Below are 25,474 nucleotides of genomic sequence, written 5' to 3' on the forward strand. Positions count from 1 at the left end.
TAGGGATTTGTGAGCAAACAATTTGTGGGAACAATAGTCAACTAGCATAGGAAGGTAAAACAAGCATAACTTCAAAACTTTAAGCACATAGAGAGGAAACTTGGTATTATTGCAATTACTACAAGCATATATTCCTCCCTCATAATAATTTTCAATAGCATAATGAATGAATTCAACAATATAACTATCACATAAAGCACTATTTTCATGATGCACAAGCATAGAATTTTTATTACTCTCCACATAAGCAAATTTCTTCTCATGAATAGTAGTGGGAGCAAACTCAACAAAATAACTATCATGTGAGGCATAATCCAATTGAAAACTAAAACCATGATGAAAAGTTTCATGGATATCATTATTCTTTATAGCATGCAAGTCATCACAATAATCATCATAGATAGCAACTTTGTTCTCATAATCAATTGGAACCTCTTCCAGAATAGTGGATTCATCACAAAATAAAGTCATGACCTCTCCAAATCCACTTTCATTGATATAATCATCATAAATAGGAGGCATGCTTTAATCATAATAAATTTGCTCATCAAAACTTGGGGGACGAAAAATATCATCTTCATCAAACATAGCTTCCCCAAGCTTGTGGCTTTCATATCATTAGCATCATGGATATTCAAGGAATTCGTACTAACAACATTGCAATCATGCTCATCATTCGAAGATTTAGTGCCAAAAAATTTAATGCATTCTTCTTCTAACACTTTGGAACAATTTTCCTTTCCATCATACTCACAAAATATATTAAAAAGATGAAGCGTATGAGATAGACTCAATTCCATTTTTTTCTTTTATAAACTAAACTAGTGCTAAAACAAGAAACTAAAAGACTCGATTGCAAGATCTCAAGATATACCTTAAAGCACTCACCTCCCCAGCAACAGCGCCAGAAAAGAGCTTGATGTCTACTACACAACCTTCTTCTTGTAGACGTTGTTGGGCCTCCAAGTGCAGAGGTTTGTAGGACAGTAGCAAATTTCCCTCAAGTGGATGACCTAAGTTTTATCAATCCGTAGGAGGCATAGGATGAAGATGGTCTCTCTCAAGCAACCCTGCAACCAAATAACAAAGAGTCTCTTGTGTCCCCAACACACCCAATACAATGGTAAATTGTATAGGTGCACTAGTTCGGCGAAGAGATGGTGATACAAGCACTACAAAAAAAAGACACATCCGTGACATTTTGGGCCGAACGAAAAAAAATTATGTCATACATATGACACTTCTATGACGATAATTGTGACAAAACCCGGTATCATCATAGATGTGGTGGGCTCCTACTTCTATGACAAAAAATCATGACAGAAAATAGGCTTTTTGTCCTGGGCGGGCCGGAGACGCAGCTGCATGACATTCTTTGGGCCGTCCATGACGGAAAAACCATGGTAGAAGCGAGGGGGGGGAATTTCGGGGAGTTCCCGGTTACGGTGGGAGGTCGGGGGCCGACCGATGCGTGTTTCTCTCGTACACATACGCGCGTGTGTGCGAGGCGTTGGCTCTAACTGAACCCGAGCGAGACGTTCGGCTCTAACTGAACCCGAGCGATTGCATTGCAGGCTACGCGTTACTGAACCCGAGCGATCGATCGATGGCTGTTAACTGAACCCGATCGAGCGATTCCTTCGCTACTGCTGTTAACTGAAGCCGATCGATGCTGCCTGTGGATGAACAGTGAGCGTTGCGGGGGGGTTTGGATGAACAGTTCCCAGTGGGGGTGGATGAACAGGACCCCGTGGTGTTGCCTCTGGATGAACAGGACCCCGATCGATCGAGCCGGTTGGGGCTGGATGAACAGGACCCCGTGGAGGGCTGGATGAACAGGACCACCCCATGGAGGGTTGGATGAACAGTAGACGGTGGAGGACAGGATGAACAGTAGCCCGTGGAGGGGTGGTTGAACAGGAGCCTATGGAGAGGGCTGGTTGAACAGTAGCCGATGGAGTAGCGCGCGGTGGAGGCTGGATGAACAGGAGCCCGTGGATAAACAGTCGCAGGTGGAGGCTGGAGGAGGTCGACGGTGGATGAACAGTAGCTCGTGGAGGCTGGAGGGGGTCGACGGTGGAGATGAACAGTATCCCGTGGAGTCCCGTTTTGCGGTACGCCACACCCCTCCTGATGAACAGGACCCCCGTTTCGACCGTAGCGCTCCAACACAAGTCCGTTTTGTCACATCCCTAGTTCTGGTATGACCTAGAATAGCTAGTCATGTGTGCATCATGTTTAAACTTCATTTAAATTTGAATTGGGGAATTGGGAAACCCTCAGAAATCATTTCTGAAAATGATCCAGATAAAAATTGCTCCAAAAAGGTCCAAGAAGATGTTCATGTTGCTCTCTGAAAATATTGGTCAGAGGTAAAATTCAAACAAATATTTTTAGGAGCTCATAAATATTTATTTTGGCCATTTGGAATTAATCCAGTACTTATTTGCATTGGATAAATATTTTTATATATACAAAATATTGTCCAATAATTCTGAATTTTGGTGAGGGGCTTTGGATTAATTCCTTAGGTCCCTGTAAAATTTGACAAAATTAAATAAAATGGTTTGGTATTTTTATCAAATCAAAACAAATGTCAGAAAAATAGAAAAGGAAACAAAAAAAGGGAAAACACCTACCTGGGCCTTACCTGAGGCCTGGCCCTGTGCGGCCTAGCTGGCCCTGCCAGTCACCCTCAACCTCCCGCCAGGAGGATGAGAGGCGCGTGGCCGACGCACGCCGGCGCACGCCCAGCCACCTCCTGCTCCCCGTCGCTGCCTCGACGCCCAGGACGTCGCCACGCAGCCTCCCCGACCCCCTCTCACTCTCCCCCGTGCTTCTCCTCTCCTCTATCACCCTCTCTCGCCCGCACCCGAGCACAGCCGTCGCCACCGATCGCTGTTGTCGCAGCCACCGCCTCCCCCTCGACCTCTCTCTATGCCCGAGAGCTCCGCCACGACGCCCTCTACGTCCTCGATGAGCCAGGCAACCGGGGACGCACCGTATCGTCGCCACCGCCGTCGTCTTCCTCTCCGGCCACGCAGATCGCCGCCGTCAAATTCGTCGCCGTCCGGACCTCCCCGAGCGCGCCGTCAAGCCCTTCGTGCTCACTGTGAGGCCATGAACCTTTTTCCCCTAACCCCGTAGCTTGCTGCTCGCCGTAGCCGTTGTTTTGTAGATGGCCGAAGCACCCCTCCGTCGTCCATGTCACCGCCGTCGCCCTGGCCACCGCAGCCCGCAGCCGAGGTCGTCACCCTGCTCCCGATGACGCCATGAGGCCCTAGAGCCTCTCCGCTCGCTTCCCCATGCACCGCAGCCCTCGCCCGCACTTGGCCGTGCTCCGGCCGCCCCCGCCTCTCCCACTTGCTCCAATCAGTGCGGACGAGCGCGGGCTACGCCCCGGTGGTCTCCGCCGTCCTTTTGGTCGCCGGAACAGTGATCCCGAGCCCCTCCGCTGCGTTCGGCCTCGCCGGCGGCTAAACGCCGGTGGGGTTGACCGGGTCTAAACCCCCTAGTTGACCTAGGGTTTGACTACCCAGGGTCAATGACAGGTGGGGCCCGGCCCTGCTAATGTTTCTGTTAGGATTAGTTTAATATCTAATTAACACTGTTAACCAACTATGACACTGACGTGTGGACCCCACACGTCAGGTTTGACCAGTCGGCGCTGTTGACTTGCTAACGCAAGCATGATGCAGTGCTGACGCAATAAGCTATTTTCTGGATTTAAAATAATACAGGAAATTCCAGAAAATAGTTTAAACTTCAAAAATTCATAGAAATTCAACCGTAGCTCAGATTGAAATAATTTATATATGAAAAATTATCAGAAAAATTCAATCTATCCATCTGTACCATTTTCATGCATGACAAACCAACTTATACATGTTGTATATGAGGAATCATATAAATGGCATTTATAAAGAGTTAATTTAGAGTTGCATTTGAACCTTGGGTTCAAATGGACCTCTTCCAAATAGAATGCTAAATGCATTAGCTCAAAGCACATCACATAACCATGCCATGTTCATGCATCATAATTTTGCATATGATTGTGTATTGATTGCCGACACCGTTCCTTCTCCATAGGTCCTGCTCCGGAGACCGATCCAGAGTACCTGTCTAAGGAGCAGTGCCCCCTCTGTTGATCTACCAGGCAAGCAAACCCCTCCTTGTTCATTCCGATACAATCCTACTCTCTCGCTCCTGCTCTCTTTTATTGCATTAGGACAACAATGATTCAACTGCTACTTTATGCTGCGGTAGTTGAACCCATTCCTCTGCATGACCTGTCATTGCCATAGTAAATAGTTAAAACCCACTAGCGTGTGTAGGAGTTGATTGAGCCATGTTGTGTTCTTGCCATGCCATGCCTGCTATTGCTTAGAGTTGTGTCAGGTCTGATTCATCGGGAATGAATTGGAGTGGTACGATATGTTCTGGTGCTGAGAGTTAAGCGTGTGAACACGATTTGGTAAAGGTAGCGGTGAGAGGCCATGTAGGAGTACATGGTGGGTTGTCTCACTGGAACCGTCCCTAAGCACTAAGTTCCGGGTATGTTGTCCAATGACTAGCTACTACCACACATTGGAATGCTTAAGTGCCCCTCTCGACTTATTAGCCAACTTGATCTCTGTCCAGGAGTCGCAAATAGTTTCTGGTGTTTGTAGGTAGTGTTAGTAGTCTACCAAGTGGCACCCGGCTAGGTGGGCTTGGGACAGACTAGGCACAAGTGGCACGGTGTACCAAGCATAGATCCATCCGGCGAGGTGGGCTTGGGAACCCTGCACATATCGTTTGGGGCCGTGAGCGACACCCCGGCCGGATCTCCTTGCGGATGGAACCCGAATAGGCGATAAACCTGGACTAGAGTCTTGTGTGGTTAGTCAGGTCATGGCCGACACCCTCGCCAGGCTTCCGCTTGAAGGTTGCCGAGGTACATGACGTGTACATGGTGATAAGTGGTGAGAGCGTGTGTGAAGAAGTACACCCCTGCAGGGTTATCATGATCTATTCGAATAGCCGTGTCCTCGGTTATGGACTTCTTGGATGCTTACGTGGTACATAGACAACTTAAAGTGGATACTCTAAAATGCTCAAGACAAGTTTGAGTGCTATGGATGGCCTTCTCGTAAGAAGACGAGGATGAATCCATAGTGGTATATTGATGTGGTGATTAGTGGACTCGTGTGCGCTGCCTCACCTCAAAGAAGTTTCTCGTTGTCGTAGAACAGGATAGCCACTGAGTCAAAGCTGGCTTGCTGCAACTAAACCCAACATTACCTTCTTGATACAAATGCATGTATGATAGGATCTGATGTAAGTCTTGCTGAGTACCTTTGTACTCACGTTTGCTTTATTTATGTTTTGCAGGTGAGACATCTGTCTCACTAGTAGTATCCGCTTGGACTTCGACGAGTAGCTTGCACCTCTACTACGATCGTGTGCCCTTGGGAGGGACTTGTAGATAGTCAGGCCTCTTAGCCTCTTCTTTTGTAGTTGTCTGTACCCAGACATGTAATGCTTCCGTTGCTTGTATGCTCTAAATGATGGGTCATGTGACCCCTGTTTGTATTTTATGCTATGTGGCTCTTCTGAGCCTTTATCTGTATGAGTTTGCGTTATGTTGTGATGCCATGTTGTACAGCACATACTTGCATGTTATGCGTACGTGTGACGTGTATTGCTATGTGTGGGATCCGACAATCTAGTTGTTTATCCTTGGCAGTCTCTCTTATGGGGAAATGTAGTCTAGTGCTTCCTTGAGCCATAGTAGTCCGCTATAGCCCAGTTCACCGGAGTCCTGCTAGCCCAGCACTACTGCTCAGGACACTTTATTGGCCGGCATGTGCTTCACTTTGTTCATGTGTTTGTCCCTTCGGGGAAATGTCACGCAGTGACATCCATAGTCCTGCCTAGCCTGCTACAGCTTGGGTTCCCCGGAGTCCTATTAGCACAGTGCTACAGCCACTAGTAGAAAAAGGGTCAAATGTGAAGCACATTAGTGCCAGTTTGAATTTGAGCCGGCACTAATGTGACCATTAGTGCCAGTTCCAACGGCTAGGCGGGCGGGCATCATTAGTACCGGTTCGTGGGCAACCTTTAGTACCGGTTCATGCCACGATCCGGTACTAATGAGGCTGTGTCAGGCTATGGTCAGGCTGGGGCCCCCACGAAGACCTTTATTACTGGTTCATGCCATGAACCGGTACTAGAGTTTCTTTGTAAGCTGATTTTTAGTCCCACCTCGCCAAGAGAGAGGCAGTATGAGCGGTTTATAAGCCGTGAGTGCACAGACAATGACGAAGAGTTGCAATGCTCACCTGCATGTTGATTAGCTTCAAGCCTTGCGGAATAGCATAGATTGCACTGAGCTATGTGTAGTGCAGTCTACACTATTCCGAATGGCTTGAAGAAAATTAACCAGCATTGCACCTCTTTTTTGTTTTTTAAACTTATTTGAACTCCGGACTTCTTTTGTGTTCAGTATGCAGCATTCAAAGCGACGTCATCAATTTCCAACATGTTCTGACATCATTTGTTGTTTTTCGGTCATTTACCTAATTGTTTAGAGAGCTAAATGACCGTGAAATTGAAAATCACTACAAAATGAATCCTGAAAATGTTGAAACTTGGCATGGTATCATCATATCACCCGCATAGCATGCGCGAAAGAGTAGAGAGGGTCACGGCAAAAACTGGACGCACTTCGTGTACAAACTGGACAAACTCTTTCGAAGTATCAGGTTTTCGGACGAGAACTCATCTGTTACACGGCCACTTCAATGTTTTTTAAACTTATTTGAACTCCGGACTTCTCTTGTGTTTAGTATGCAGCATTCAAAGCGACGTCATCAATTTCCAACATGTTCTGACATCGTTTGTTGTTTTTCGGTCATTTACCTAATTGTTTAGAGAGCTAAATGACCGTGAAATTGAAAATCACTACAAAATGAATCCTGGAAATGTTGAAACTTGGCATGGTATCATCATATCACCCGCATAGCATGCGTGAAAGAGTAGAGAGGGTCACCGGAAAAACTGGACGCACTTCGTGTACAAACTGGACAAACTCTTTCAGAGTATCAGGGTTTCGGACGAGAACTCATCTATTACACGGCCACTTCAATGTTTTTTAAACTTATTTGAACTCCGGACTTCTTTTGTGTTCAGTATGCAGCATTCAAAGCGACGTCATCAATTTCCAAAATGTTCTGACATCATTTTCAGTATGCAGCATTCAATTTCTAGAAGAAAATAAATAGAAGAAAAGAAATAATGCAGAAAATAAAAAACTATACAAAAAATTACTCAAAAATAAATAGAAGAAAATAAATAATGCAGAAAAGAAAAAAACTATATAAAAAACTACTCAAAAATCAATAGAAGAAAATAAATAATGCAGAAAAGAAAAAACTATATAAAAAATTTGTTGGCGCGCTGCCCAATGGGCCTGCCAGACCTTGGGTGTGCAAATGCAGGCCCAGAAGGGCCAGCAGGCTCACAGGGCAGCGCGCCCTAGTTAATTAGGCCCAGAAACCTGCTATATAGAGAAGCTCGAAGGAGCACCCGCGGCTAGGTTTATAAACCAGTGCGGCTGCTCTTCGCTCGGCGAGGTGGGACTAAACATTGTGCACCGCCGGTGGCAGCGCACAACCTTTAGTACCGGTTGGTGGCTCCAACCGGTACTAAAGGGGGGGTCTTTAGTACCGGTTCATCGCACGAACCGGTACTAAAGGGGCCGTTTCCCGCCCCTTGGCCTGGCGAAAATTGGCCTTTAGTACCGGTTGGTGGCTCCAACCGGCACTAAAGACCCCTCCTATATATATGGAACCTACGAAAAAATCAGTTTCATCGACCACCAGTAGTTCTTCTCAATCCAAACTTCTCGCCCCATCGCTCGCCGCCCCCGCCGCCCTCGTCGCCGTCACCGCCGTCGCCCACGCCACCCGTCGTCGCCGTCACCGCCGTCGCCCCTGCCACCCGTCATCGCCGTCACCGCCCGGCCCATCGCCCCTGCCGCGCCCGTACGTCGCCGCCGCCTCTCGCCCACCGCGCCAGTACCTCGTCGCCCGCCGCCGCCCGTACGCCGCCGCCCCCCGGTCGTACACACACAGAGAGAGACACACACACACACACACACACACCACACACACACACACAGACACACACACACCACACACACACATACACACACACATTGTTTTTACTTATTTTCTATTTTCTGTTGTTTAGATTAATGTTAGATAAATTACGTAGATAATAATGTTAGAATGTTAATGTTAGATGAATTATATGGAAAATATGTTAAATATTAATGTCAAATATATTTTACATGAATTAGAACAAGTTGAACTAGTTGAATTAGTATAGCTAGATATTAATTAGGTATATATATGAGATTTGAACTAGTTGAATTAATATAACTAGTTTATTTTTAGTATGAAAATTAATAGAACAAGTTTATTTTTAGTAAGAAAATTTAGGTATATGAGATTTGATGATCTAATCAAAATATTACTATATAGAACTACCTACTTTATTTTAGTAAGAAATTAATAGAACTAGTTTATTTTTAGTAAATGCTTAGTTGAATTAATAGAACTAGTTTATTTAGTTGAATTAATAGAACTAGTAAGTGTTTAATGTTTCACCTATATATGAACATATATGTTAGATATTAGATATAAATTATATGTTAGATATATATTTAATTTAGTTATATGAGATTTCATTATCTAATTAACATTTTATTATATAGAACTAGCTACCTTATTTTTAGTAAGAAAATTAATAGAACTAGTTTAGTTGAATTAATTAGTTGAACTAGTTAGTTGAATTAGTTCAATTAATTAGGTATATTCTTCGTAAGTGCTTAGTTGAACTAGTTGAATTAACAGAATTAGTTGAATTAATAAAACTAATAAGTGTTTAATGTTTCACCTATGAACATAGGAATGTCGTCTGACGTCGAACACGATTTCATTATGTGCGAATACTGCAAAGACCAGCGCGGCCTGTGCGGCAGAAATTTTCTAGTTGATGATAGACGCTTCAGCATCAAGCCGGATGAGAACATCGAAGTGGATACAGTAAGTCACAAGTCTTTTTTCGTTATTAAGCATGACTTATGCTTCATTTGCTTCACCTTTTAATTTTAATTTTTCACTATTCTACTAGCGTATCCCCTGCCATGCAAGAATTTTTGTCTTGGTAAGATAGGTTTTAGTCTTGACGAAAATATGGAGGTAAAAAGAGTTTACTTGAATACCGAGCATGGTTATACCTTCAACGTCAAATTATACAATGCAGACACATACACCTATTTTGAATGCAAAACTTGGCAAGCACTATGCAAGGCTTATGCATTTGAGCCTGATATGGTTATCACCTTTGATATTCGTCCGGAAGATGATATTGAAGGTAATAGAGACATCTGGGTCGATGTGCAGACGCCTCCAGTTCTACCATTATGTGAGTTTCTCAACCATATTTATGTCTTCGATATGAGATTATTTGAACCAGTTGAATAATTAATAGATCTCAATTTATATTGACAGCTTACTTCCAATCAAGCAAACATGTCTGGCGCTTGTTAGACAGGACCGTCCACTGTCCCGGGGCTGAACTAAACTGCGAGGAGACAAGTCATTATGTTTCATGGCTTGAGGAACTTGATGCTGTCAAGACAAATTTCTTTCCTGCACTTAGAAATGTTAGTACTCAAAACGTGCGACCAATAGTATTCGTACTGAACTACGGTCACATATATTTAGGAAAGATGGTAAGATTTCTACTATTTCTCCTCAGTGCATCTTTTGCATACATTATTTTTTTAAGCTAAACTTCATTGCTAAGTATGTTACTATACGATGTTCTTCAACAGGGACTCCCGATGAATGTTGTGCCTGATTTAATCGAGACTAAAGGTACCATGAATATTGTTAGCTTACGGCCAAGATATCCTACAATGCACTTTAGTGCATTCAGGATTTCTAATAGCGAGGAATTCTTAATAGTAAAAGACTGGAGCAAAATTGTGAACGATCACAGAGAAGTACTAGGGGGCAGCAATCAGAAGCGCAATCCACGATTAGGAGACAGGTTCATCTGCATGCTCCAATATGATGAATCAGCAAAGCTATACATGTTCTATGCTATTTTACCTGAGAGAGAGTAGCAGGAGTGATTAATTAGCTAGTTCATGCTCTTAGTACTTGTCCTCTCATGTCCGTGTTCTTCGTCCTGAACTTAATCTCAAAGAGTGATTTGCTTTTGTGGTGTTATGAATGCTTATAATATCATTACCATGTTGAACTCGATGATATCTTTGCTATGAAAACCGTTGGTGATGATATATATGATGCAAGAGTTTTTATATTAATTAATATGATGATGATGATGATGAGTTATTATATCATTTATGAAAGAAATTGCATATTAGTTTCAACTGGATGGATTCTAGCTAAGTGATCAAGTATATGCCATATCCATATTACCTCGATCACTTAAGTAGGTGATCAAGTATATATAATATGGATATGACATATACTTGATGACTTAGCTAGGATCCACACGCATCCAGTCAAACTAATCACCTAATGATTTAACAACTCATTATAATGTAAAACAATCACTAAATTAAATTGAAAACACAAAATTAAAGTGAAAATAAAAAATAAAACCAAAACACACCAAAACATTTAGTACCGGTTGGTGTTACCAACCGGTACTAATGTCCTACACGCCCACGGAGCTGGCTCGTGCCACGTGTTTGCCCTTTAGCACCAGTTCGTGTTGAACCGGTACTAAGGGGGGGGCCTTTAGTGCCTACAATTTAGTGCCGGTTAGCGAACCGGCACTAAAGCCCCTTACAAACCGGTGCTATTGCCCGGTTCTGCACTAGTGAGCCCGGATTCACACGCTGCTGACCGACATGCTCGATGTGAATCATGTATGCCTGTCCCCATGGGTTAGTGCCGCTTTGGGTTCACGACTAGCCATGTCGGCCCGGATTCTTTGTCATATGGATGCTAGCGACACAATCATATAGGTGATCCAAAAGGCGCAAACGGTCCCGGGCCAGGGTAAGGCAACACCCGTGGGAATACCGTGCGTGAGGCCGCAAAGTGATATGAGGTGTTACCGGCTAGATCGATGTGACTTGGAATCGGGGTCCCGACAGCTTTGGTATCAGAGCCTGACTGCCTGTAGGATTTCCAAGCCAACCTGGTCAAAGTTGAGTCTAGAAATTCTTTAGTTATATAAGGGAATTGATTGTGGAAGGGAACGTAAGGCTCTTTTTACTCCTTATACCTCATGCCCTTCTGATCTGAGTCATCCTATCTTTCCTATGGGGTTAAGGAACTAGGCTTCCTCTCCCGTCTATCAGGATCATGTGTTACTACTCCGTAGTCCCATAGGTTTGGTTGATCTGAGTCATATTCCAGTTTTCAAGTACTTCCGGTGTAGTCTGCTTAGTAATATCTCAGAACCTTAAGTGGTGATGTTGAGTATGGTGCCACCCCATCATTTGCAGGATGTCTCATTTTGAGCATTTTACTGCCGTTATGCTGCCGGAATTGTCCTAGGAGTTTAAGAGATACTATTTTCCTTGTACTATATTCTACACCCTTATGATGACGCTGAATCCATCCTTGTTTTCCTTGGTTTCGTTCTTCAGGATGTTGCCGGTTAATCGAAGTTCTGTTGCTCGTAGTCGGAACCACGGAGATGGTAGGGATGAGGTTCCTCCTGATCAGTCTTCGTTGGCAAAGTTCATGTTAGAAGTTGAGATGAACAAGCGTGAGACCAACCTCTTGTTAGCACGTATCAAGGAGAACACCGCACCCCAGTGCAAGGAGTCAGCAACCATCTATGATTTCATTGGTCTGAAACCACCTACCTTCCATCATTCCATCGAACCACTCGATGAAGATGACTGGCTTCGTAGTATCACTCACAAGCTGCGTTCTGCGAACGTAGCTGAAAGTGACAAGGTCACCCATGCTACATATCACCTGGAAGGTCCTGCTAGTCTTTGGTGGCAGAACTATGAGGCTATGCTTCCAGCTGGCCAGATAACCAGCTGGAGAGATTTCACTGAGGCCTTTCACGAGCATCACATTCCTCATGCTCTCATTGACCGTAAGAGAGAAGAGTTCTGTAGTTTCACCCAGAGTAAGATGGTTGTTGATGCTTACAGTAGGGAATTTGAGAACCTTGCCCGCTATGCTACAGAAGAAGTGTCCACAGATGCCAAGAAGCAGGCTAGGTTCTGGAAGGGTCTCAACCCCAAATTGCGTCGTGATCTCCACCTGCATCACTGTGATACATTCCACGCTCTTGTGAATAAGGCCATTAATGCAGAGACAGCTCAACTCACTTATGAGGAGTTTCGTAAGCACACCCGTGATTTGGGTTCTTCCTCCAGTTCTAGTTCTCAGAAGTGCCGGATTTGGGTTCCGAACTCCGCTCTTCCACCCGGTTATACACCAAGGCCTTCTTGTGTGGCACCTCACCCAGTTCAACCGTATGCTACACCCATGCCTATTGGTAGACCACTTGTCAATGCGGGTCCTCGTCCTACCTCCAAGATTTGTTACAAGTGCGGAGAGACAGGCCACATTACCCGTATTTGCACTCAGACTCGTGTTGCTCCACCCCAGCCCGAGAAGTTTGTTGGCCGTGGTAGTAAGCCTTCACACCAGATGTTCAGTGCCAAGTCAGCTCCCACTGAACTTGGACGTGTGCATCATGTCTCAGCTAAAGACGCTCATGATGATCCAGATGTCGTTCTTGGCACACTCCTTGTCAACTGTCATCCAGCTTCGGTTCTATTCGATACTGGAGCATCTCACTCCTTCATTTCCGAAAGTTATGCCCGCTTGCACGACATGTCATTTTGTGATATGCCCTCCCCACTACTCATTCAAACTCCTGGATCCAAGTGGCAAACTTCTAGGATAAGTTATGGCAATGAAATACATGTTGACAGACTTGTATTCCTAGCTTCCTTGATATCCCTTAAGTCTTCAGATATTAACATCATCTTGGGTATGGACTGGATGAAAGCTCATTATGCCAAGATTGACTGTTACACCAGGTCTGTTCAGCTCACACACCCCTCTGGCAAAATAGTCACTGTCTCCACCAAAATTGCAAAGCGTCAACTCTATTTTCTAAATGCTAGCCTTCTTCCTGACCTTGAAGATATCCCGGTAGTCCACGACTTTCCGGATGTCTTTCCAGAGGAACTGCCAGGTATTCCACCTGACAGAGATGTAGAGTTTGTCATAGATCTTATCCCCGGAACCGCCCCAATTTCTAGGAGACCTTACAAGATGGCACCCTTAGAGCTAGCCGAGCTTAAGAACCAACTTGATGAGTCCTTGCAAAAGGGTTTCATCCGTCCTAGTTCTTCTCCCTGGGCTTGCCACGTCCTCTTTGTCAAGAACAAGGATGGTACGGACCGGATGGTTGTAGATTATCGCCGCGTTAATTTGGTCACGATAAAGAACAAGTATCCGCTCCCCAGGATCAACGATCTGTATGATCAGCTCGTTGGATCCTCAGTCTTCTCCAAGATGGATTTGAGGTTAGGCTACCACCAAATCAAGATCAGAAATGGGGACATTCCTAAAACGGCTTTTGTCACTCGTTATGGTCAGTACGAGTACACCGTCATGTCCTTTGGTCTAACCAATGCTCCAGCTACATTCTCTCACTTGATGAACTCGATCTTCATGGAGTACTTAGATAAGTTCGCCGTGGTTTACCTCGATGATATTCTTATTTACTCGAAGAACGAGGAAGAGCATGCCGAACATCTTAGACTTGTGTTAGAAAAACTCAGAGAACACTGCCTTTATGCCATGTTCTCCAAGTGCGAATTTTGGTTGCCAGAAGTGACCTATCTCGGCCACGTAATCTCTGGTAAGGGCATTGCTGTCAATCCTGAAAGAGTTCAGGCCGTTCTTGATTGGACTCCGCCTGAAACGGTTAAGCAAGTTAGGAGTTTCCTTGGCCTAGCCAGTTATTGTCGCCGCTTCATTGAGAACTTCTCCAAAGTGGCCAAACCTCTCACGGAACTTCTCAAGAAAGATAAAAAGTTTGAGTCGTCCCCACAGTGTGAGTACAGTTTTCAGGAACTAAAAAGACGCCTGACTTCTGCTCCCGTACTTGTGCCACCGGATTTCACTAAAGACTTTGTTATCTACTGCGACGCCTCACGACAGGGACTAGGTTGCATCCTTATGCAAGATCGCCATGTGATTGCCTATGCATCTTGACAGTTGCATCCACATGAGGAGAATTATCCTACACATGATCTAGAGCTTGCAGCCGTAGTCTATGCACTTAAGACCTGGCGACATTACCTTCTCGGTAAACGTTGCGAGATATACACCGACCACCAGAGTCTCAAGTATATCTTCACCCAACCAGATTTGAACCTTAGGCAAAGACGTTGGTTGGAGTTTATCTCAGATTAGGACTTAGGGATTACCTACACCCCAGGTAAGGGGAATGTCATGGCTGATGCGCTAAGTCGTAAGTCCTATTGCAACAATCTCATGTTGCAACAGGGCCAGCCACTTCTCCATGAGGAATTATGTAAGCTTAACCTTCACATTGCTCCTCGCGGATTCCTTTCTACCTTGGTGGCGAAACCTACCCTTGAGGATCAGATCATTACTGATCAGAAGTTTGATAGGGGTGTTATCCGCATCAAGAGAAACATTAAGAAGGGAGCTGGTGGATGTTTCTCTATAGATGATCGAGGTGTTGTTTTCTTTGAGAATCGCTTGGTGGTTCCCAAGAATCAACATCTGCGACAACTGATTCTTAAGGAGGCGCATGAATCTCCTCTCACGATTCATCCCGGTAGTACTAAGATGTATCAGGACCTACGCCAGAGGTTCTGGTGGACTAGGATGAAGAGAGAAATTGCTCAGTTCATTTCTAACTGTGATGTTTGTCGTCGCGTTAAGGCAGAGCATCAAAGACCTGCTGGCACCCTTCAGCCTTTAGCTATTCCTGAATGGAAATGGGATAAAGTTGGTATGGACTTCATCACCGGCTTTCCCAAGACCAAGAGAGGGAATAATGCTATCTTCGTAGTCATTGATTGTCTTTCCAAAGTGGCTCACTTCCTACCTGTTCGAGAGAGTATCACTGCTAGTCAGCTCGCTGACTTATATATTTCTAGAATAGTTTCACTTCATGGTGTCCCACTAGAGATCAATTTAGACCGTGGTAGTCTTTTCACTTCTCATTTTTGGGAGAGTTTCCAAACTGCCATGGGCACCCATCTTTCCTTCAGTACCGCTTTCCACCCTCAATCAAGTGGTCAGGTGGAAAGGGTCAACCAAATCCTCGAAGACATGCTTAGAGCTTGCGTTATCTCATTCGGTATGGATTGGGAGAAGTGCCTTCCTTTCGCCAAGTTTGCTTATAACAATAGCTACCAATCCAGTCTCAAGAAAGCTCCTTTTGAGATTCTGTATGGGCGAAGATGTCGAACACCTTTGAACTGGTCAAAAACCGGTGAAAGACAATTCTTTGGACCGGATATGATCCAGGAGGCAGAAGAGCAAGTTTGCATCATTCGTGAGAATTTGAAAACAGCCCAATCTCGTCAAAAGAGCCAGTATGACCATCGTCATAAGGAAGTGGCTTATGAAATTGGCGACAAGGCTTACCTTCGGGTTACTCCCTTGAAGGGTACCCATTGTTTCAGTATCAAGGGCAAGTTGGCTCCTTGTTACATTGGTCCCTTTCTCATTCTCGCTAAACGAGGAAAGGTTGCCTACCAGTTGGAACTACCGCCACATCTTTCTTGAGTTCATGATGTCTTCCACGTCTCTCAACTCAGGCATTGCTTCTCGGATCCCATCAGCGGAGTGGACCACGAAGCGCTTGATCTTCAAGATAACCTCACCTATCGAGAGTACCTTGTTCGCATCCTTGATCAAGCAGAGCGTGTCACTCGACATCATAACATTAAGTTTCTCAAGGTTCAATGGTCTCATCATTCCGAGAGAGAAGCTACTTGGGAGCGTGAAGATCGTCTTCGACTTGAGTACCCCACTTTCTTTCCGCCGACTCCTGAATCTCGGGACGAGATTCTTATGAGTGGGGGCGAGTTGTCACATCCCTAGTTCTGGTATGACCTAGAATAGCTAGTCATGTGTGCATCATGTTTAAACTTCATTTAAATTTGAATTGGGGAATTGGGAAACCCTCAGAAATCATTTCTGAAAATGACCCAGATAAAAATTGCTCCAAAAAGGTCCAAGAAGATGTTCATGTTGCTCTCTGAAAATATTGGTCAGAGGTAAAATTCAAACAAATATTTTCAGGAGCTCATAAATATTTATTTTGGCCATTTGGAATTAATCCAGTACTTATTTGCGTTGGATAAATATTTTTATATATACAAAATATTGTCCAATAATTCTGAATTTTGGTGAGGGGCTTTGGATTAATTCCTTAGGTCCCTGCAAAATTTGACAGAATTAAATAAAATGGTTTGGTATTTTTATCAAATCAAAACAAATGTCAGAAAAATAGAAAAGGAAACAGAAAAAGGGAAAACACCTACCTGGGCCTTACCTGAGGCCTGGCACTGTGCGGCCCAGCTGGCCCTGCCAGTCACCCTCAACCTCCCGCCAGGAGGATGAGAGGCGCGTGGCCGACGCACGCCGGCGCATGCCCAGCCACCTCCTGCTTCCCGTCGCTACCTCGACGCCCAGGACGTCACCACGCAGCCTCCCCGACCCCCTCTCACTCTCCCCCGTGCTTCTCCTCTCCTCTATCACCCTCTCTCGCCCGCACCCGAGCACAACCGTCGCCGCCGATCGCTGTTGCCGCAGCCATCGCCTCCCCCTCGACCTCTCTCTATGCTCGAGAGCTCCGCCACGACGCCCTCTATGTCCTCAACGAGCCAGGCAACCGGGGACGCACCGTATCGTCGCCACCGCCGTCGTCTTCCTCTCCGGCCACGCAGATCGCCGCCGTCAAATTCGTCGCCGTCCGGACCTCCCCGAGCGCGCCGTCAAGCCCTTCGTGCTCACTGTGAGGCCATGAACCTTTTTCCCCTAACCCCGTAGCTTGCCGCTCGCCGTAGCCGTCGTTTTGTAGATGGCCGAAGCACCCCTCCGTCGTCCATGTCGCTGCCGTCGCCCTGGCCACCGCAGCCCGCAGCCGAGGTCGTCACCCTGCTCCCGATGACGCCATGAGGCCCTAGAGCCTCTCCGCTCGCTTCCCCATGCACCGCAGCCCTCGCCCGCACTTGGTCGTGCTCCGGCCGCCGCCCCGAGCTTCGCTCCGGCGAGCTCCGGCCGCCCCCGCCTCTCCCACTTGCTCCAATCGGTGCGGACGAGCGCGGGCTACGCCCCGGTGGTCTCCGTCGTCCTTTTGGTCGCCGGAACGGTGATCCCGAGCCCCTCCGCCGTGTTCGGCCTCACCGGCAGCTAAACGCCGGTGGGGTTGACCGGGTCTAAACCCCCCAGTTGACCTGGGGTTTGACTACCCAGGGTCAATGACAGGTGGGGCCCGGCCCTGCTAATGTTTCTGTTAGGATTAGTTTAATATCTAATTAACACTGTTAACCAACTATGACACTGACGTGTGGACCCCACACGTCAGGTTTGACCAGTCGGCGCTGTTGACTTGCTGACGCAAGCATGATGCAGTGCTGACGCAATAAGCTATTTTCTGGATTTAAAATAATACAGGAAATTCCAAAAAACAGTTTAAACTTCAAAAATTCATAGAAATTCAACCGTAGCTCAGATTGAAATAATTTATATATGAAAAATTATCAGAAAAATTCAATCTATCCATCTGTACCATTTTCATGCATGACAAACCAACTTATACATGTTGTATATGAGGAATAATATAAATGGCATTTATAAAGAGTTAATTTAGAGTTGCATTTGAACCTTGTGTTTAAATGGACCTCTTCCAAATAGAATGCTAAATGCATTAGCTCAAAGCACATCACATACCCATGCCATGTTCATGCATCATAATGTTGCATATGATTGTATATTGATTGCCGACACCGTTCCTTTTCGATAGGTCCTGCTCCGAAGACCGATCCAGAGTACCTGTCTAAGGAGCAGTGCCCCCTCTGTTGATCTACCAGGCAAGCAAACCCCCCCTTGTTCATTCCGATACAATCCTACCCTCTCGCTCCTGCTCTCTTTTATTGCATTAGGACAACAACGATTCAACTGCTACTTTATGTTGCGATAGTTGAACCCATTCCTCTGCATGACCTGTCATTGCCACAGTAAATAGTTAAAACCCACTAGCATGTGTAGGAGTTGATTGAGCCATGTTGTGTTCTTGCCATGCCATGCCTGCTATTGCTTAGAGTTATGTCAGGTCTGATTCATCCGGAATGAATTGGAGTGGTACGATATGTTCTGGTGCTGAGAGTTAAGCGTGTGACCACGATTTGGTAAAGGTAGCGGTGAGAGGCCATGTAGGAGTACATGGTGGGTTGTCTCACTGGAACCGTCCCTAAGCACTGAGTTCCGGGTATGTTGTCCAATGACTAGCTACTACCACACATTGGAATGCTTAAGTGCCCCTCTCGACTTATTAGCCAACTTGATCTCTATCCAGGAGTCGCAAATAGTTTCTGGTGTTTGTAGGTAGTGTTAGTAGTCTACCAAGTGGCACCCGGCCAGGTGGGCTTGGGACAGACTAGGCACAAGTGGCACGGTGTACCAAGCATAGATCCATCCGGCGAGGTAGGCTTGGGAACCCTGCACATATCGTTTGGGGCCGTGAGCGACACCCCGGCTGGATCTCCTTGCGGGTGGAACCCGAATAGGGGATAAACCTGGACTAGAGTCTTGTGTGGTTAGTTAGGTCGTAGCTGACACCCTCGCCAGGCTTCCGCTTGAAGGTTGCCGAGGTACATGACGTGTACATGGTGATAAGTGGTGAGAGCGTGTGTGAAGAAGTACACCCCTGCAGGGTTATCATGATCTATTCGAATAGTCGTGTCCTCGGTTATGGACTTCTTGGATGCTTACGTGGTACATAGACAACTTAAGGTGGATACTCTAAAATGCTCAAGACAAGTGTGAGTGCTATGGATGGCCTTCTCGTAAGAAGACGAGGATGAATCCATAGTGGTGTATTGATGTGGTGATCAGTGGACTCGTGTGCGCTGCCTCACCTCAAAGAAGTTTCTCGTTGTCGTAGAACAGGATAGCCACTGAGTCAAAGCTGGCTTGCTGCAACTAAACCCCACATTACCTTCTTGATACAAATGCATGTATGATAGGATCTAATGTAAGTCTTGCTGAGTACCTTTGTACTCACGTTTGCTTTATTTATGTTTTGCAGGTGAGACATCTGTCTCACTAGTAGTATCCGCTTGGACTTCGACGAGTAGCTTGCACCTCAGCTATGATCTTGTGCCCTTGGGAGGGACTTGTAGATAGTCAGGCCTCTTAGCCTCTTCTTTTGTAGTTGTCTGTACCCAGACATGTAATGCTTCTGTTGCTTGTATGCTCTGAATGATGGGTCATGTGACCCCTGTTTGTATTTTATGCTATGTGGCTCTTCTGAGCCTTTATCTGTATGAGTTTGCGTTATGTTGTGATGCCATGTTGTACAGCACATACTTGCATGTTATGCATACGTGTGACGTGTATTGCTATGTGTGGGATCCAACAATCTAGTTGTTTATCCTTGGCAGTCTCTCTTATGGGGAAATGTAGTCTAGTGCTTCCTTGAGCCATAGTAGTCCGCTACAGCCCGGTTCACCGGAGTCCTGCTAGCCCAGCACTACTGCTCAGGACACTTGACTAGCCGGCATGTGCTTCACTTTGTTCCTGTGTCTGTCCCTTTGGGGAAATGTCACGCGGTGACATCCGGAGTCCTGCCTAGCCTGCTACAGCCCGGGTTCCCCGGAGTCCTGTTAGCCCAGTGCTACAGCCCGGATTCACACGCTGCTGACCGACATGCTTGATGTGAATCATGTATGCCTGTCCCCATGGGTTAGTGCCGCTTTGGGTTCACGACTAGCCATGTCGGCCCGGGTTCTTTGTCATATGGATGCTAGCGACACAATCATATACGTGAGCCAAAAGGCGCAAACGGTCCCGGGCCAGGGTAAGGCGACACCCGTGGGAATACCGTGCGTGAGGCCGCAAAGTGATATGAGGTGTTACCGGCTAGATCGATGTGACTTGGAATCGGGGTCCCGACACGTTTCCTCCGTTTTGCGGTACGCCACACCCCTCCTGATGAACAGGACCCCCGTTTCGACCGTAGGAGGTCCGTTTCCTCCGTTTTGCGGTACGCCAGACCCCTCCCAATCAACAGGACCCCGTTCCGAACGTAGGAGGTCTGTTTCCTCTGTTGTGCGGTACGCCAGGCCTCATTTCCATCGCCTGTTCCGTCCAAGCCCTCCCGATGAACACGACCACACATTCCGTTCCGACCCAGCCGGTTGGCTCCCACGCGTTCCGTTGCCTCCCGATGAACACGACACATTCCGTTGCCTCCCCATGAACATGGCGACGATGCTGTTTTTCCGTTCCGACCCAGCCATGTACACGAGCCCTCGCCATACGTATGCGCGAGTAGGCGTTCGAGTCCCCGCCCGTATGTACACATACGTGGCCATATTTTCTTTCTTGCACCCTGGCCGTTGTACGTACGTGTACATGCTACGTGCGCGCCTCTACTACGACACGTGTGTGCCTCTACTACAACACATGCGCGCCTCTACATCGACTAGTATGTACGTACACGTTCGCGACCAGAATGACAACACTACGTACGCTTCAACCAGGTGGGTCCCGACTGTCAGGCACTTCCTTGCCTGCGAAGATGTAGCTGGTGGGTCCCAGCAGTCAGGGGGCGAATCGTTTTTTTGCCCGGACGCACTTCCTTGCATGCGAAGATGTAGCTGGTGGGTTCCAGCAGTCAGGGGGAAATGTTTTTTTCACTAAATACAGTGGCCCGTCCGGTGGGTCCCAGCTGTCAGGTGGAGGAATCATTATTTTCCGCGTAATGAGGCACTTCCTTGCTGTGGCCGTGGACCCAGCTGTCAGCCTCTCCACGTACAGTCCACATCCGATGGAAGTCGTTCCTTGACCACGTTGACCACACCGCACCGAGAGCACCAGGGCGGTGGACGACGGTGAGGCCTAGGAAGGGGACGACACGGAGGCAGGGAAGACTCGGCAGTTGTTTCCCACGCGGAGGGGAGTACGATTGTACGAGGGTTTACTGGTTCGTCTGCCGTCGCCGGAAAATAACAGCAGGTGTGGGTGAGTAGAGGGATGGCTAGGCCAGCGATGGGAGTACGGTCGGTAGGTGATGCCTGCGCGGAAGCACAGCCGGCCGCGAGGAGGAGGGAGCAGGCAGTCCCGCCGGCGCTTGTCTAAGGGGCTGGAGCAGGAAGAGCAGAGATTGAAGAAGCACGACGGCCGTTGGATGGACATCCAACAGTCAGTGCTTGTGCGTCAACCTTCTTTTTTAGGAAAGCCTCAAATCTGTGGAAAACAGCATACAACCCACCTGCCATTATTTCTAATAATTTACAGGCCATTTGCTAATTCTTAAGGTTTTTTTTGGAGCCCATATCCTTTTTGTTAGCATTACAGCCCATATTGTGGCAACGGTTAAAAAATTATACGAAATTTTGCATATTTCGGTGCGGTCCGAACTGTTTTTAATCCCGAGATTTTGACTCACATTCAAACTGATTTTAAAAATAAATGTATATCAATATAAAATCCAACAAATTCTCCACGCATAAAAATTAATGTAATTTAAAATCTTGAAATGAAAAAAAGATATTTGAAACTAATTGCCGGTTTGATGTGTTTTAAAAATGTACAACCCATTTCTCATTACTGATGGGCCATTTTCTCGAACCGAGCTGACATTTTTAGGACGGCGTTTCGATAGGCCGCCATTTTCGGATCCTCGGTGGGTCCCTAATTTCAGGTGGAGGAATCATTATTTTGCGCGTAATAAGGAGGCATTTCCTTGCATGCGGCCGTGGACCCAGCTGTCGGCCTCTCCATGTAAAGTCCACTTCAGATGCATGTCGGTCGTTGACCACGTTGACCAGGCCGCGCCAAGAGCACCATGGTGGTGGACGACGGCGAGGCCTGGGAAGGGAACAACACGGAGGCAGGGAAGACTCGGCAGTTGTTTCCCACGCGGAGGGGAGTATGACTGTACGAGGGTTTACTGGTTCGTCTGTCATCGCTGGAGAATAACAGCAGGTGTGGGTGAGTAGATGGATGTCTAGGCCAGCGACGGGAGTACGGTGGGGCAGTGAGGCCTGTGCGGCAGCAGAGCCGGGCGCAGGGAGGAGGGAGCAGGCAGTCCCGCCGGCGCCTGTTTGAGCGGCTGGAGCAGGAAGAGCAGAGATTGAAGAAGCACGACGTCCGTTGGATGGCCATCCAACAGTCACTGCTTGTGCGTCAAACTTTTTTAGAAAAGCCTCAAATCTGTGGAAAACAGCATACAACCCATCTCCATTATTTCTAATAATTTACAGCCCATTTGCTAATTATTAAGGTTTCTTTTGGAGCCCATATTCTTTTTGTTAGCATTACAGCCCATATTGTGGCCACGGTTAAAAAATTATACGAAATTTTGCATATTTCGGTGCGGTCCAAACTGTTTTTAATCCCGAAATTTCGACTCACATTCAAACTGATTTTGAAAATAAATGTATATCAATATAAAATCCAACAAATTCTCCATGCATAAAAATTAATGTAATTTCAAATCTTGAAATGAAAAAAAGATATTTGAAACTAATTGTCGGTTTGATGTGTTTTAAAAATGTACAGCCCATTTCTCATTACTGATGGGCCATTTTCTCGGCCAGCCGAATGAAAGCTCTCCTCGTCTTGAAAGATTTGCAGCCCAACAGGCCTGACAAAGCGACTTACTTGGCAAATAACAAAAAAACTGGGCTGTGGCCGTGGACCCAGCTGTCAGCCTCTCCACGTACAGTACTCTTCCGATGGAAGTCGTTCCTTGACCACGTTGACCACGCCGCGCGGAGAGCACCACGGCGGTGGACGACGGCGAGGCCTAGGAAGGGGACGACGCGGCAGTGGAAGCCCACACGGAGAGGACTACGAGGGTTCACTGGTTCGGCTGCGGTGTGAGGCTGCCGTCACCGCAGGGCCTGGCCAGTGGTGGGAATAGTAGGGGGAGGTGAGGCCTCTACGGAAGCACAGCCGGCCACGGGAGGCAGGAGCATGCGGCATGACCGGCGCTGCTTTGGGCGGCTGGAGCAAGAAGACCAGAGGTTGAAGAAGCACTACGGCCGTTGGATGGACATCGTACGGTCACTAGAGCTAGAATCATGCATATTGACTAAGTTGACAAAGCCCTTCGTCCCCGTCAACTTAGTAGGCCCACAAGTCAGCCTCCCAGCAAGGTGGGTCCCAGCTAGCCAGGGGAGTATTCATTTTTTGTGCGTAATAAGGAGGCACTTCCTTGCGTGCGAAGATATAGCTGGTGGGTCCGAGCTGTCAGCGGCGGTAACGTTTTTTTCGCGAAATACAGAGGCCGTTTCGGTGGGTCCCAGATGTTAGGTGGAGGAAATCATTATTTTGCGCGTAATAAGGAGGCATTTCCTTGCGTGCGGCCGTGGACCCAGCTGTCAGCCTCTCCACGTACAGTCCACTTCAGATGCATGTCGGTCCTTGACCACACTGACCATGCCACGCCGAGAGCACCAGGGCGGTGGACGACGGCGAGGCCTAGGAAGGGAGCGACACGGAGGCAGGGAAGACTCGGCCGTTGTTTTTGTTTCCCACGCGGAGGGGAGTATGACTGTAGGAGGGTTTACTGGTTCGTCTGCCGTCGCCGGAGAATAACAGCAGGTGTGGGTGAGTAGAGGGATGGCTAGGCCATCGATGGGAGTACAGTGGGGCGGTGAGGCCTACGCGGCAGCACAGCCAGCCGCGGGGAGGAGGGAGCAGGCAGTCCCGCCGACGCTTGTTTGAACGGCTGGAGCAGGAAGAGCAGAGATTGAAGAAGCACGACGGCCGTTGGATGGACATCCAACAGTATACAGGCCATCTGTGGAAAGCCTCAAATCTGTGGAAAACAGCATACAGCCCATCTGCCATTATTTCAAATAATTTACAGCCCATTTGCTAATTCTTACGGGTTTTTTTGGAGCCCATATTCTTTATGTTAGCATTACAGCCCATATTGTGGCCACGGTTAAAAAATTATACGAAATTTTGCATATGTCGGTGCGGTCTGAACTGTTTTTAATCCCGAAATTTCGAGTCACATTCAGACTAATTTTAAAAATAAATGTATATCAATATAAAATCCAATAAATTGTCCACGCATAAAAATCAATGCAATTTAAAATCTCGAAATGAAAAAAAGATATTTGAAAATAATTGCCGGTTTGATGTGTTTTAAAAATGTACAGCCCATTTCTCATTACTGATAGGCCATTTTCTCGGCGAGCCGAATGAAGCTCTCCTCGTCTTGAAAGATTTGCAGCCCAGCAGGCCTGATAAAGCGACTTACTTGACAAATCACAAAAGAACTGGGCTAGCCATTTTCAGAAAGAAAAAAAAACTACTGGGTTGGTCTGTGGTAAACATAAAAGAAAAGGATGTCTAGACAGGCCGGAGTGTCTCGCACAGCCCAGTTGACACCCTGCTTCCGTCTCAAAAACAAATTAGATAAATGCCACTCCAATTATGGCGATTCATAAAAATGCCACTACAATTTCCAAACTTTGAAAAATGCCACTACAATTTTTGCAAACTTTGAAAAACGCCACTGCAGTTTGCAAACTTTGAAAAACGCCACTCCAGACTTCGAAAAATGCCACTAGAAATGGCATGAAATGGCATTTTTCAAAGTTTGGAAATTGCAGTGGCATTTCTCGGATACACCAGATTTGGAGTGGCATTTATCAAATTAACCCAAAACAAAAATAACTGGGCGAGCTGCTGGGTCCCTGGTGTCAACCGCTCGTTGTGCAATTCTCTTGTTTATTGACTATGTTGACAATGGCATGGGACCCAGATGTCAGAAATCCACTAGGAGGAGCCATTTTTTTATTGGCTTGAAATAAGGAGGCGCTTGCTTGCGTACTGCCATGACCTTGGCGGGTCCCTGCTGTCATCCTCTCCACATACAGTACCAGTTAGTCATGCTTCAAAACTGATCGGCACGCCATTAAAAAATAAAGGTCGATAACTAATGTGGCACTTCGGGCCAACGCGGACAGTTCGAATTTTGCACGAGAAATTACACACCATGTTTCGTTGACATGTGGTCCCGTTCCAACATATCAGTGAGACGACGGCGAGTAGTAGGTGTATTTCCGAACGGACGTGTAGGCTGGGGCGCCTCTTCGTGAATCGTGGCAACACTACAAAAAAAGACACATCTGTGACATTTTGGGCCGAACGAAAAAAAATTATGT

Source organism: Triticum urartu, chromosome 2A (genome assembly GCF_056163025.1).
Source record: "Triticum urartu cultivar PI428250 chromosome 2A, HENAU_Tu73, whole genome shotgun sequence".
Lineage (NCBI taxonomy): Eukaryota > Viridiplantae > Streptophyta > Magnoliopsida > Poales > Poaceae > Triticum > Triticum urartu.